Below are 16,305 nucleotides of genomic sequence, written 5' to 3' on the forward strand. Positions count from 1 at the left end.
CACCAGACACTTGCTCCTTAGTGCAGAAAAGGGGGATTTCAGGAGCACTGAGATGGTTTTTTATGTCTGCTGGTTACCTTACAGGGACACAGGATTAGAGTGACTGAGCCACCTGATGTTTGAAACCTGTGAAGCTGCCGCAGAGTGCGGGACTGGGGCAGCCTTGTGCCAAAGGAGTCAGGTTTACTGTGGCATGTTTGTGTCCCAGTCATCACGTGCTTGCACATGGCAGCCTGCTAGTGCACTTTCCCATGCTCTGAAAGACACAGCCTGCTTGTGTGTATGCAGCTTCCACTGTGCAGTTTTCTCCAAGTTTCTGTCTTATCTCTATATGTCCATGGGCTTCAGAAACCAACTGGCCCTTTTCTTGTAGCAGCAAGCTCTGCTCCCTCCCCTGGGAATGCTTTTGGCTGCAAACTCAACCAATTTGAATCTGCCTTACAGCGGGGATGTTTTCTAACTCTGTGGGGGCTTGTTTGTCTTTAGCTTTTTGCCTTCTCCAGCATTCAGAAATAATTAACAAGTAATGAACAGAAAATAAAAGGTGCTTGAATAGCACAGCAGATGGGGTAGACTATACCATTTCTTTTCCTGGTTCTCCCTTTATTTTATGATCATGGGGGAGTTGTGCTGTCTCTTTCCCTCCCAGTCTTTATCTTGCCTTATTTGTTCAGATACTGAATATCCCATGTTAAGACCTGCCTCTAATGTTTCAACACAGTGTCTAGATCAAATGAGCTCCAATTTGTAATGGAGTTTTCAGGCTCTGCTAATGGATATACTGGATTCACAGGCTGCACCTGTGCTATCCTGAAAGAATGATCTTGATGGAAGATGATCTTGGCAGAGCTGGCCAAGCAGACAGACATATTTCTATCATGCTTGTTCATGCAGAGGAGACATCTGGCTTCCTGGCTTTCTTAGCACCTGATCTATTAACCCATACACCACCTCTGAAATTAAATTGATAACAAGGAGCCAAACTCCAGTGTCTTTTTATGGACCTTTTGGTTGTGGAGAGAATAACTAATGTGGGATACTGTAAAAGGTGATCAACTGGTTGATGATTACATGGGTACATCTGAAAGCTGCTGGTATTGCTAAGAATATTCTGAAAGGATGTTTCAAGTATGAAAGTTTTACTATTTTTTGTAGCAGAACGAGAGTTGCTGAATTGCTGTTGAATGTCAGGATGGGCATTAGATCTGCAAGAGGTGAATATGGTTTTAGTTATACTTAGCTTTAGCACAGGGGACAAGCCAAAAGCAAATGTCTTAACTGTATTTCTTGACACAAGGGGAAGCACCTGTGCCCGCAAAATCACTCTGCTCCCCTTTGCCTGAATTCTTACCTTGAAGGCCTAGTCCTTCATAACACAGATAACCTTTCTGTGTTGAGGTATCATCACATACAGAAGATTTGCAGATGCACAGCCTTTGTTCACACTTAGAGCACTGGGAGAATTCCAGTCTTTTCATGCCAGTGGTGACAAGAAGATTGCTTTGATTTACCTGTTACCAGTTATGACGTAGGCTGAAACACCTTGTCCCACAGGGTAGCACTTCCATAGCACACAGGCTTTCTCCTTACCATGCTTCTTCATTATATGGCTGCTGCACTCTTTTACTGTTCTCTGGAAAGATTTCTCCCTTGTGGTTTCTTGCAGTCTACAGGTTCTTGCTATCTACAGGACTTTCTCTAGAGCTGCATGCAGTTTGTTTTTAATAAGGAGTAATGTATACTGAAAGGACTTATAAATATTCCAAGCCTGTGATTCTTAATTGTGTTTTGTGTATTTTTTGAAATACTGCTATCGCTCACACCCTTTTTGCTTGCAGAGTTGTAGTGTATTATGTGGTAGCAATAAATGTTAAATAACCTGCCTGCCACCCAACTGCACTTTGTGGCACTTGCATAATTACAGAGGCTTTCAGAAATAACCTTGTAAAGCTCTGATTTGGTGGCAACATATGAACATTTCACTGTAAATACCCTTTCATTACACGAGATTTCGTTACCAGAGGTTTCTACTCTAATATCCTCTCCTTTGAGAATTGGAGCCAACACTACAGTAACCACATTGTTAGCAAGAGCAACATGAGATTAAGACTGTGGACTCCATTGATCTGAGAGCTTCAGAGTAAGGGTGCTAAATACACTTTAATAAGTGGGAGCTCATGTTGGCTCTGTGCATAATGACTGCACAGAAGCAATTGAGTTATGTTGCCTCAAGCATAGTAAAAAAAAAAAAAAAAAAAAAGCACATTGTAAGATTGATATCAGATTATTTGCCATTATCCCTTTTATATGTGGGTAGGCTACTAGTCTCCTGTGGGTGTCTTCCTTGCAGATGCAAGTGTGCACCAGCTGCCCCTCTGCCTGTGCATGGGGCTCCAACTGCCCAGCACCTTAGTGGGCTGAGTGTTACACTTTGAGCTAGTACTCAGGCTGAAAAACAAACGTGTTTTACAGTTTGAAAGATGCAAATGTTTATCAAACACCAGGCATGTGTGAAAAGCACAGAACCCCACAGCTCCCCGTACACCTTGCTAGCAGTTTTAGCAGGGGGCTGGGATATGCAGACAGTGCCAAGTGCCAAAGTCATGGGTTTTATTGAAATTCTGTTTGCACCAGACCAGTGTTGGGTCCACTAGGTGCTGCCTCTTTTACAAAGCTACCAAAACCAGATCTCTTGTCTACTAATAAGACTCTGTTAGTGTCCTTGTCACTCTAACATGTGCAACTTTGTAATTAAGAGCTCTCAGATGCTGTATTTTTTTCATTGATGTTTCACTCCCTTGTATTTTTGCTTTGTTTCCTTTTGTGAGTTGGTGAGGCAGTGCTGAGCTTAGTACTAGCTTCCCCTGAGAGTAAGCATTAAACTGTTGCAAATGTCTCCCTCAAACCATTAATTATCTTAGAATAATTCATCAGTGAATGCACTTGCTTTATGCCAGCTCCATTTCATTGGTGAAACCCCATCTGAGCTGGTGTGCTCTCCCCCAGCCTGCCCGTAGCACCAACCGTCTGTCCCATTTGGTGGAAGCGCCGTTTGGTGGTTTTCGGGTTCCTGCGTTGGAAGGACTCTGGCGCTGGTGCGGGGCAGGTGCCGGCTGCCGCGGTGGGTTGGGGGCAGGCTGGGAAGCACGCAGGGCGTTTCTCTGTGGCCGCCCGTCCCAGGCACAGCGCTGGGCCTTGTGAGTCACACAGCTGCCGTGGCTTAGTTTCTGCACTTCAACTGCTTCAGTACGTTTGTGTATATGGCCCAGCAATACTTAAAGCAACACAGGTTTTTGAAAAGGGTTGAGTGAAAGCTACTGCTAACTCTGGATCAACACAGACTGGACTGCAGATTCTCGTGGGACCACGTTCCACTTTTAAGGGCTGAACTGAGCTTTCTGGGTTTTGATCACAGCATCATTTGTAGTCTTCATACTCATTTCATAGTTTTCTACTTTTTTTTTTTCTTTTTTTTTGTTTTTTTTTTTTCTTTTGCTTGATTCTACATCTCTAGAAGCTACTAAACTGACACTGCCTGGAGTTCGTCTGTCCAATGGGAACACTTTGAGGACGTACCTGAGTCAGAGAAGGAAGAGCTGTGGCGGGTGGCCTCTGAGAAAGAGACTGGGACAAAAGGTCCAAAGAGGTTTGAGACTGTGACTCAGTCTCCACAGATAGCCTTGCACAAAGCTTCGCAGTCACTGTCCCTTTGGAAATATATTTTGATTGTGCAAGGCTATGGGGTGCAGCCTTCCTGCATCCTCCTCAACTTTCTCTTTCCCCTCCCCTTCTTTCTCTCCATCCTCCCAGGATACTGCCAATGACTCAACCTGGTTCCTGCAGCAGGGCTGCTTTCCTGCAAGTCAGAGGAGGGCGTGCAATCTGTTTCACTAGATGCCATACTGGCTTCTAAGGGAGTCTCTCTTTTCATCAGACTCCTCAGTCAGATGTGGTAGGTTCAAAAATTCTTTGTGGTGCCTTGGAACCTCTCTCCTTCCTTCACCTCAGAGCCATCCAATCTTTCTGCAGCCTGCTATCAAACTGCAGTGCTACAAAGGGAGGGAAAAGGGTGGGATGTATTGTACATACAACAATTGCAGCTCAGCTTTTATCCTATATGTGTATATATTGTTTTCAAGTCCGTGTGAATGAGGAAGTTCTAATGAAATCTAAAAATACGAGGGACGTTGACCTTCAAGAGATGTTTCCTATTCCAGCTGTTCAGCTCAGTCTGTGGTTGCTGCTGCTTTTCCTGACTGCAGAGAGAGAGGCTGAAATGAGCAATCAGCTTGTTTATGGCAGGTTTTAGTGCTTCACTGGTATAATAAAAGAGGCTTTTGCAGAAGGAATTTGGTTCTCGTGTACTTCAGTGTTTTCTGCTCCATTTTGCTCCATAAAAGCCAGGCTCTTGTTTACAAGAATTAGCAGCTTCCCGAGGTTTCTGCTGATTTTGAGGAATCAACCCCTTGCAGTTATGTGACACCAGCATGTGGCTTCCACTCCACCCGGTGCTTGCAGAAGGACTGTTCCCTACGTGCGGTTGAGCACTTGGATTAAACACCTGCACAAAACAATTGGCACAACCCAAAGGGCTGTTAGAGGCTCCGTATCCTGTTTGGGAATCACTTCATCTGACATTAATGATTCTTCTCTGTGTGCAGACTTTTAAAAAAGAAATCTGTTTTTATATATGCAATTAATCCGAAGCAGTCGGTGTACACTCTGTGCTGTTATACATCGATAAGACAACAACTTTATGACTTTTAATTCCATAAGATGGGTAGTATTCAAGACAACTGCATTTAGACAACAAAATCCTTGCACAGGTGGTAACTGTGACGTGCATATCCCCCTGACCATTTACTTTTTCTCCATTTTGGAATGAGAGGGAGAATGTCATTTAAAAGGCATTTATGCATGTGGTCCCCACATGACATAGATATTAGAGCTAAATTATTTTCATGGCAGAGATTCAAAAATGGAAAATTTCCAGTAGGCTTGTGTGCTGATTCAAAAAAGTGCTGCCAGCACTTGGGATATTATCATGAGCCTTGTGATAGTTAATATTCTGTCCTAAAGCTTCAGGTTTTCTCTTAATGTGGGTTTTTGAATCTTAAGTTTCCTTTCAAAAAAGAAAAGCCCATTTCTCTCCTAGTTGCAGAGAACACCTTGAAATATCATTTCCCCTCCCAAGAGCCAAAAAATATCAGGAGGAAGGTAGTTTTCCCAGCTCTTTTTTTTTTTTTTTTTTTTTTTTTTCTTTTTTTCTTTTTTTCTTTTTCTTTTTCCTCCCTCAGTCTTTGGAGTTTTTGATTGCCATTTTGCCATTTAGCTCTTAGTTGTTTGGCTCTTTCTTGTGGATTTCAAGCGGTGATAGAAATGACCAGTCTACATTGTGTTTGTGTATTGATGCTTCAGATGAAGACAGAACCACTTTCTGATGGCAGATAAATTTTGCACGAAGAGATGCTATTTTACTACAAATAATTGCTGTTCTGTAGGTTTGCTTCATCACCACCTCCCTTCACATGGAACCAATTCTTATCCTAGGATCTTATAAATGCATAGTGGCAATTAAGTTTCTTTTATTCTGTCATGTAATTTAGCAAATAGTAGTCTCCAGAAAGAGATGAGCCAGATGTCTTGTAGAGAGTTCCACCTGTGTAAAACAGCTAAGATGACAATAATGGATCCTGAACTCTTCTTACTACATTCACAAACGTGGTCCTACATGGTCAGTAATATTTTCACCCTGTACTGGAGAAGTAAAAAACTGTTGTTCCATTTTTAGCTGAAATCTGATTTCTTAATTTTTACTTTTCTCTCTTGCAGTTTTGGTTCAACTGCTCTAAACAGAACTGTATAACTAAAATGCATTTTTAGTTTAATATTTAAAATAAAAATGAATTGATGGACCCTACATTTTGCTTTAGAGTCAAGCTATTGAAATCCAAGGCCACTCACTAATTAGCTACATCTTGTGAAGAAGCAAACCTGTCTGTCATCTATAACCCAACTATTTTCTCAGCCCAGTCTAATGGAATTTTGCCCCACTTACACTAAGCTGGACTGTGCAGTCTGTCACTGCTTTGGACATGGTGCTGAACCACAAAATATTTATACAGATAGTGAAACAACATGTCTGAGGCAAGGTGTCCATCAGGAAAGGCCTGTAGATGGTGCTGTAATATAACTGGAAAAATGCAGTTTTACTGTGAGGCTGGATGGAACTGTATTAGTCCTCAGAAGCTGAACTCAGATCTGTTTTGCTTCATTTCATACCTGCAGGATTTTGAGTTCTAAGTAACCACAGCAAACTCAGTTCACTGGAGATGAAGTGGTACAAGAACCTGCAGATGGGCTCAGGTGCCCTGGCATACCACCTTCACCATCTTCCCCATACTTTGTACAGCCTGAGCTCCACCTCACCAGACTGGCATCATGAAGGTATTGGGGAAAATCGTGCCATTGACTGATCTGCCTGCTTACATCTTGGAAAGGGCTGGATGGCCTAAAATCCAGAGTTCTTGTATAAGGATAGACTTTCTCCAGGTGAAGGAAATGGTCAAAAGAACAGAGATAAAATTATTTGGGTTTCCCACCAGCCTAAATTTTTACCAACTTGGCCCTCCTATGAAGCCTCCCAGCTCTAACCTACAGCTTACACTATGGTGGGTCAGCTGTGGCTGTCCTGACTGCAGGAGCTGGGGAGTGCCAAGTTCAGCAATTAAGGAGATTTTAGGAGAAATAATTTTGCTGAAGAATTGATTCTGTGTTGTTATGAGCTTCCCTCAATAACTGCAGGCTTGGTGTCTCCCTCCCCAACTGTGAGTTATTATTGGATTCTTTACTCTCTTTCATAAACTGCTGATTGGTGGCAGATTGTTTAGCAGCTGCCACCTGCTATAGTGCTTGTTGAATAAATTTCCCTTTTTAGTTCTAGAATAGCCTTGGTCTGCTAACAGCTCTGGAGGCATTTCAGGAGGAAAGGGAAGGATATAATGTTGGGGTTTTTTTTGGCAGGGTTCGGTATTGTTCCAGTGAAATTCTTCTGGGAATCTTGAACCCCCAAAAGAAAAGCATTTTTAAGTGTTTATAACCTCCTCTCTATCCAGGGGTGATTTAGACATGTACCTAAATCCTACTTTTTTTTTTTTCCAGGATGTAAGTGCTTTCCTGGCCTGCAGTTTCTGGTCATCTGGAGTCAGGCTTCAGTTCTCCACTGAAATGGGGCTTTTGTGAATCCTAAATGGCCATTAGAGATTGTTCTGTGATTGAGATGATACTTGAATCCCAGAGAGATTATGTAATGCCTTGTAATTTAAGGAGAAACTGTAAGGAGAAGACTTCTCTTTTGAGAGTATTTATTTTGGGATGGTAAAGTTGTGGAATAAATTCTAGAGGGGATCACTTCTTTGCAGTCCCATCTTGGTACAGGGAGAATTCTTGTGAGCTCTGGTCTTCATGCTCACCTCAGTGGGCATAAAGCTAATTATCATCTGTATCTGCAAACCCATGTATCAGGAAAGATCCTGGTGACTTAGAGTGCAAAGAGAAGTGAGGAAGATGCAGCAGCAGGTGTGTAACGTGTGCTATACATACAGAAGAGTGGCAGGGGTATGGCATGGTTAAGAAGACACCCATTTTTCATCCTGTATCTCTCAGTAAGTCTTGCTCAACAGGGTAATATCTTCCCAGCAGGTTCACCCCACTCAAAGCAGCTCAGGACCCTCATTTTCCAGGAAAAATTAAAGCAGTTCAAGTAAGAAATTTGAATTTTTCCAGCATAATGTCTGAGAGGAAGATGAATATTAGCATGCAGCTTTCCATGTGTAGGTGATTGGCCAGTTTCTTCCTCTTTGCTGTTTGTCTGTGGTAGAAATTGAAGATGTTTAAATCAAGTACGTGGGTGGTGTGAGCAACTGATGGATTCCTCTCTTGTAACAGCTGTTGTTGCTTTTGTCAGGGAGCTTTTTTAAAAACAAGAATAGGAGGGGGTAGTGCCCATTGTTCTGGCCAGAATCCAATTTGGATAATTGCATTCTGCCTACCTAAAATTGTAATGGCATGTTTATGTTTCCCATCTCCATAATGCCTGAGGAGCCTTTGCTTGAAACTTGCTTAAATATGAAGTTATTAGTTGAGTCATCAACATTAATTTTATTCTGTATTTCAATCAACAAATAATGGTTCTTATTTGGTGTAGTACAGTTCTTTCATATTAATACCATTTTAGTGGATCCACACTAATATTTTATTTTAATATTTTTAGTGTAATTTCAAGGTGAATGTCTCTAATGGTCTGGTTTTCAAAGATAGGAACACCCACTGATGTAACTTGTAGTTATTACTGCATGCCTATCTGGAAGTCAGGCCATTCATGTTCAATAGTTCAAAACCACCATGAGCTATCTTGGATTGCTGTGATACAACCACCCTACATTTTCTGTTAAGCTGCTTTTTAAACCACACATATTGCAATTTACTGAGGTAGTGCTAAAACAAACATCTAAATGGGATTTAATCAGTTATTCAATGTCTTGATCAAGATAACTGATTTTAAATCTCTCTGGATTCGAGGAAGGTGTATGGAGCCAAGCTCAGACTCACAGATTGGTTAGTTTATCTCTGAATTTAAACATAAATGAAGTAGCACTGAGCATGTCTTCATTTTAATGTGGGTATATGGAGGGAACTGCGTATGCAAATTTAGAGTTTGCAGGCAGATTTGACACTGATTTAAAGCTTAGATCCAGAGCAATGGATGGATCTTAGTTTTAACAAGTCTCTCTAATGTATCCTGTTGGGGGACTTGTTGGATGAACCATACCTAGACTCGTCCTCCTGGAGTAGATTCAGGTTGCAGACCTCAGTGAAATGCTCTTCAGAATAGCTTCTGTAGAAGATCATTCTTACATCCACTGAGGTCTCCACCAATCTGGGAAGTCCTTGCTGAACAGTAGGTCTGTCTCAAAGGGCCTGACAAGTTTTTTGCTATGTCCTGTCCATATCCTTCTCCTGCAGATAAAGCTTGCATGGTGCTTATCTTGCAGTGTGGCTCTGGGCTGTCCCTCTTGGCACCTGGAGAGACCATCCTCTTGCATCTCTTGCCTTGTGGGGTGGGTGCTAGACACACATTCACATCCTTCTCCAACAGTGGGTGGATTGCAGAGTGTGGAATTGCTCTTCCCAATCCACTTCCAGACTTTCAGCCTCCTCATGCTGGCTGAGATTCAGGCAGTTGGAAAAGCAATCTGCATAAAAGAGCGAGGAAGCCTTTTTAAACCTGTCATCTTCATTCATCGATCAAAGATTATGATCCTACTTTCTCATTGTTTTATGGAGAGCATTTGTTTGTTTACTACTTTGGCAGCTATCAGTACATAAGCAATGCATATACTATAAATATCCCCATTATCCAAAGGCCCAGCTCGGTGAGCACTGCCAGGCACCGCGCTCACTGCCATCAAGTTGATAGAAGCACTCCAGACAGTAAGTGCTGGACTCGACAGGGTATTCATATTTCCATCTTTTTCAGCATGAATGGCAAAAAGATGAAATCTGTCCTACTCAGACACCTAAGAGAGAAGCCAGTCCTCCACTGCTGAAACGTGTTGGTGAAGGACGTGTGGGAGGCATTGCCAAGTGAGGGCATGGAGATCAATGCACTTGGCAGTGGCAGCACTGGGTGGTGTAGGAAGGGGCAGTTGGAGAAGTCAGTACCCTGAGTCAGAAAACAGGCTGTGAGGAGCATGAAAACAGCCGAAACAAAGCTCAGAAAGAAGGTAAGAAAGAGGGGAAGGACACTGGCAGAGGGATCCCTGCAGAGCTGAGTAAGAAAGGGAGTTAGGGCTGGCTGACAGTGGGGAAGATCATGTGGTGAGTGAAAGAGGAGGTGATAGGAAGAAATGAACATCTAGTTCTTTCTTCTTTGCAGGGCTGTGCCCCATTCTGGGGATTGTGAAGTTTGGGGTCCTTGCTACGCAGTGAGCATAGTGGTGATGCCCCTTTCATGGTGAGGTCCCTTTCATGGGGCTGCCAAGGCCAGTGCTGGATTCTTTGAAATGATTCAAACATAGAAAAGCTTAGTTCTTTTTCACACTTGGTATTCTTTGTCAGAGGGATTTTTCAGATGGACATTTTGTTGTTGCATGAAGGAATAAAACCATGCATTGTGCCACAAAGATTAGTAGTCAGACCTGTTTATTCACACAGCCGTCCAACTGCTGTTATTTGCATCCATATAAACAGAAGCTATGCTAAATTCTGGCCAAAAATCAAAGCCATTGTGAGCTGCCTAGAAGGCTTTAGCAGATGGGAACCATATAAATAAAATGTGATGTCGTTATTAACTGGCCCAGCAGTTCAGTGCGTTTCTAACAATGATTATTTGGAATGGCATGAAGACTGTTCTATCTTGAAGGATGAGTTTAACTTATCTGTCAGACTGAGGCATTTTAAAACAAAATGTACACTCTTTCCTCTTCAGGGGCAATGATGCTTTGAACCCCATTGCTTCCCATAGTGTATGGAAAAGGGAATTGCTGCACAGTTTGGATTAACTTCTGTGCCAGTTACATTAGAAAATTCACATTACAACTCTGTATGGCTGCTTTAATTTACTTCCATCCTAGTTCAGCACCTACTCTCTTAGCCCTAGCCCCAATAGTGACAGACTGTTCTTTGCTCCTTTGAGATAAAGATAGCGCTCATTTCAAATGGAGGAAACTTTAGTTGACAGTGATCTGCTTGACTCTTTACAGCAACAGTATGTCCTATATCAGAACAAAATAAAGACTTGAACCCACCAAATGCACCAGCATTTGGGTGTGGAAAACTCAGGCTCTATACATGTGAACCCAATGAGCAGAAAGAAATAAATCCATTTCCTTAGTGTGATCCATGTTTCCTGTCCAGTTCTAAAAGCCCCAGTTAGGAAATACCTCACAGGCTTTTCCTGGGGTGTTGACCAGTCCTTTAAAGTAGGCTGAACCAATGAATGATAGCCTCCAAACAGCTGTTTTCAGTTCTCTCACGCATCACGACTCCCTCTCCTTCAGGTCAGACCTTGCGTTTTCCCCAGGCTTTCTCTTTCCTATTCATGAAGTGGTTGTTGCTCTTCACATTCTCTTCTCTATCTCACTAGCAGGAAAGAGAGCAGTTTTCTTGGGTTTTAACCCATTTTATTGTCTGGGCATAGCTGTTCTTTGTGCTCCATTCTCACATTTTACCAAAGGCAATGCTTTCCATTGCTGATGAGGCCCAGGTTGTGTCAGGTGGCTGCTGCACAATTCTATCATTTAAAGCAGCTGAATTGCCTTTCTGGAAGATTTCACTTTCGTTGAGAGAATTGTCTTGTCAAAACACAGGTTGAGAAAGTGTCAGGAATGGCAGGCTGTAGAGGGAGCCCAGCATAGGGGCTGAATTACTCTTGCCTTTGGTGCCACTGGTTCTCAGGGATTGTTGTTGTGCTTGGAAGTGTGACACTTCCAGATTTTAAAAAGCCATTTTGATGGCTAACGTTAGACAACAACCCAGGAATACAAGTGTGCTCCCACGTGATGACTGTGAACTAAATGATAGCAATATGTGAGCTCAGGAGAAAACACTGCTGAGGGTGGATAAGGAAAGCACCACCTTGGGCTCTGCTGTTCTAATGTCTTTTTATAGAGTGATTATCAGCTGATCAGACGTACTACCAGCTCCTGAACCATTGCCATCAATCCAGAAATGAACTTCATCCAGTCATCTCTGTATACCTTCCATGTATTTCCACATGCTTTTCTCATGGAGCTTAATGTATGTGCAGGTCGAATATTGGGGAAGTGGGTGTGTAGGGACAGCAGAGCAGGACCCAGACTTGGAAAAGGCTGTATTGCATAAATTGCCATATCCTTTAGCCTGTGACTTGACTGGTTTTATCTTTTTTCCAAAAGTGCCTCAGAAATAGAACCAAAAAGACTAGAGCTTCACTGCTAATAAGAAAGCAGGGCTGACTCACTAGTAGTAAAGGTGAGTTATGTAGTTAGGGGATCTATTTATGAGTTACTTTTCCAGTCACAGACACATTAAAGCTCATCCTCACCTCCAAGGCTGTGGAAGGTATCTTGCCATGATCACTGGTCTTGGTGCTGGGATAGCGGCCCGAGCGTGGGCACACACGAGCACATACGCACACATGCACAGACTAGAAAGGGGAAGAATATTTTTATGACATTATTTTTATGGTAATCTATTTCAATGGTTAATTTAGTTTAGGGCACTGATTTATAACAAGTTTATAGATCTCCTTTACTATTCTTTGTTGAATTATGGAGGTGGCATGTGTGAAATGGAAGTACTTGGCCTATTGTTCTGCTTCTCACGCAACCAGTATAGTTGAGACAATAAAAAGACCTATAAAATTAATATATACAGAGAGAAAGGGACAGAGACAGAGAGAATATGTAATGCTCTAGAGTCTGATATCACATTTATCTCTCCCAGAGAGGTTAAGACTCAGAATTTACATATAGAAATACCAGGAAGATCTTACCCTCTTATGTGGAGAGAAATGACTTTGAAGCATCCATGCTATTATCTCCTTTATTTATAAAGCCAATTTTCATGGTGTAATTTTTTGTGGTTTTTTTTTTAGGCTAGAACTAAATTGCTTTGCTTACAGCTTGGAGCTAGGCCATCTATTGCTAAGGACTCACTGACCTGGAGCTATTAGGCAGGCTTTTATGGTGACATAACCACACTAAGATTTCAATTCCCAGTTTTCTTTATACTAGTGCAATATATCATATTTAAATATACCTGAAGGTGAACACATGCACATTGTAATGGGAAAATATTTACACATCTCTCAACAAACCTTACATACTAACATTTATTAATTGTGATAATAGCATTTTTATCTTACCTATGCTTAAGTATATTCAGTGTATACTGCTGACTATGCAGAAGCACTTGACTCCCTATTCTACCTTCTCTAAGGCTCTTTCTGCTATTTCAGGCCATTGAGAAGTGCTTCATTTAAGGTTTGGTATCTCAGGTGTTTTGGGACTTACTGGTTTTCACTTCATATTTATAATAAAGTACTGTTTCCTGGTAGTCTTACTTTTATCTGTAATCGTATGAATAGGAAATTGGGAATTTTTTACCTAATTTTGCTTTAGTGCTTTCTTTAGTAATTATCTGCTATGAGATGGTAAGGAGATGAAAGCAGGTATAAAATACATAAAATAGTACAAAGCACATGTTTTGTAATATTAACAGAGTTCGTTTGAATGACTGACTGTTGATTTGCTCTTATACCAGCAGCAATAGCAGGACTCCTTTTTCTCCCTTGGTCAGAGGGATGCTAAGATAATTCTTAACCAAAATTTTAACACAACCTTGGAATGAAATATGACCAAGGCAATTAATCCATATTAAAATGGTGAAACCACTTCAGAGCTGTGGTTATCTTGTCCAAGATGTGCAAATCTCTCAGCTCTCCAATGATGTATTTGCTAACTGCTGCTATTTTAAACTCTCCTCTTTCCCCAATCTCTCCTCTTTGATTAGTTTTTGCTATGTTAAATTGGGTAAACAAATAGGTACTGGGTTGATAGTTGTGAAGCTGGTTGATGCCTTGTCCTTTTAAGTGCCTAAAGGACAGCAGTCTTCTTTAATAAACCTATTAATGCACCATCATTCCTCCTACAGAGTATAAATATATGGTAATATGAGGTCTGTTTTCTTGTCACTACACATCACCACTTCTATTTGAAGAAAACAGAATAAATGCACCAAATATAATATTACAGTCAAATGGAAAGAAAATTCCTGGTTTCTACTGTCAAAAAGAAAAAGCGGGACAATAATTTGAATAGAATTGCAGTTTATCCTGTTTGGTGTTAAAGAATACCAATTTATCTTATAAACAACAAATAATTTAAAGATTTCAAGAGTTTTATTGAAGTTTAACAATTCTATGAATATTTTTGTCCCCATTTGGTGTATCCTTCGTCCTGCTCAATAGAAGCCTGTGTTGTCCACACAGTCTAGATTGAAGGGTACTGACACTGACAAATTTTCAAAGTGCTTATTTTATATTTAATAAACAATCTCCTAAAGTTTTGTCTCTCCAGAAACAAAAATAATAAACCTACAGAAGCATTATTTTTGGAAATATACCCTAGGAAAGAGAAAGGGGCTTATTTTCCTGACAAAGTCAAAAAGTTGGAGAGAAAGACCAAATAACAGAATCTGGCTCAGTGCTCAGCAAAATTACTGGAGAAGACTATTTGGTAATAAAAAAGAAAATACACTTGGGCTCTACATCATTCACAGATACAGATCAGAACAGCCAAGAATGGCTCTTTTTTTTTTGAGAAGGGGTTGTTAACTAACAGTTCTGTAAGGATATTCACTGATGCAGACAAGTAGAGCTAATAGTGGTACAATAGAACGGCCTAATAACTTTTTTTAAGCCAAGTCAGCTTATTATTTCCATCAGACATTGAACTTCAAATATTTGCAGTAGTAACATCACAGACTACAGGCATAAGTAAGGCAATATTCAGGTAATGCAAAGTTTTATCTGAGGGTAAATACCTGCAGGTAGCATCAAATTGGTACAAAAAGCTTAGATTGTCTTTGCCTGGAATATTTAATTTTATTTGCAAGCACGTGTCAACGGAACAGTTGTGGATTACTTTTCAAACGTATTGTGTCCCACACATTCAAGAAAGCATTTTATTTTATTTTTGAAGCTGCTAGTTGTTGAATGCTAAAAAGAATAGCTGCACTCACATCATATAAGGGAGGATACAGTTTCTCCTATATTCTGCAGATATGGAATTACAGCCTCTGGTAAGGATTGTAGTACCTTCCAGGTGATGCTAGGAAATTTAAGGATACAGAACCAATTAGCTGAATGCCCCATCCAATGATTAGGTTTGTTGACCTTGCATCACGGCAATGTGTTACTGCAAGTGGCTGGAAGCTGGGCAGAATCACTCAATTATCGGAAGGCTGGAGACTCTCCCTATTGCGGAGCCTGTGATAAGTAAAATAAGGGGCCTTCTGTTCAGAGAATGGACTGACTCTGAGCCTCTTACATCCTGGCTGAAGTGGAGATGGGCTCCTACAATTTTTGTGAAGCATTAATACAAGCTAAACTTTCAAGAGTGCTCAAACCTTCATAGGCATGCCTCCAGTTCCTGTGAGGGTCTGCAGTCTGTGTACCTTGGCAGCTGAGTTGTTTGTGTGTCTGCTGAACCCACTCACCACAGGAATGGAACTTTAAATTGTGGCTTGAATCAGCTGTTGGAAGGAGTCATCAGGGAAGATGAATGACCTCACTGTTAGCTGAGATCTTTGCACTTAGGTGTGTCTTTCAAAGTGATACGTACTTGTCTGTCCTCTCTTGCTTTCGTATCTTTTTGCTTCTGAAAGTGTCAAAAGCTATTATTTTATCCTCTGTAAAAGTTTTTGCATGTGCAGTGGGAAGAAGATGGCAAAAGTAAATTGGTTTCACTCTGTCAAGGAAAATGGATTTAAAATATCTATTAGGGCTGAAGAGCACTTATCTGAGCCTCTTATACATTTCATCTTGTAAACAGCTTGATCCAGAAGGGCAACTGACAAGTCTTAATCAGCTGTCTTCTGCAAACCCTTTACAGAGGAACATGGAAGGGTTACAGTCATTTTTGCTTTAGTTCTGGCATCTGTCAACTGCCTTTGGTGCAGTGTCCAAAGTAGCTGTTTATCCCTACCTAGCCATGACAAAAGCTGCCAAAAAGCCTTCCCTCTGGCTAGGTCAGGAGCTTATTTCATTTAGAGTCTGTTATGCTAATTGTGTACTGTGATAACAGACACTGTGAGCTAATCACTGTCCACTTAAGCAGAAAACCACATATTCTTCACACCTATCTGAATTATACTGGAGCGTTCCTTTTTTGTCTGTTGTAACTTTCCTTTGCAGTAGCAGATACAAATGTCTTTCAGGTTGGATGAATGGTGCCTGCAACATGTTTCTTTTGACAGACAGTCTTTGCAGCTGAAATTTGTGTGTATTGTTTCAAATTTCTCCACAGTCTTCTCTGTAGAATTCTTTGCAGAAGCCTTTCGACAAAAACTCTGGCCTGCAAGGGGCAAATAATGTGAACACATTTCTAATGAGTAATAATTACAGGTTTAAATAGCTGGCACAATCAGTGTTCAGTGATTTCATTATTAGATGGCACCGTAATTTATGCTAATCCTGATAACGGTTCCGGATGAGAGAGGTCCAGACACAGGCGATTGCACTGCAATTATTTACACCCTGTA

Source organism: Hirundo rustica, chromosome 6 (assembly GCF_015227805.2).
Source record: "Hirundo rustica isolate bHirRus1 chromosome 6, bHirRus1.pri.v3, whole genome shotgun sequence".
Classification (NCBI taxonomy): Eukaryota; Metazoa; Chordata; class Aves; order Passeriformes; family Hirundinidae; genus Hirundo; species Hirundo rustica.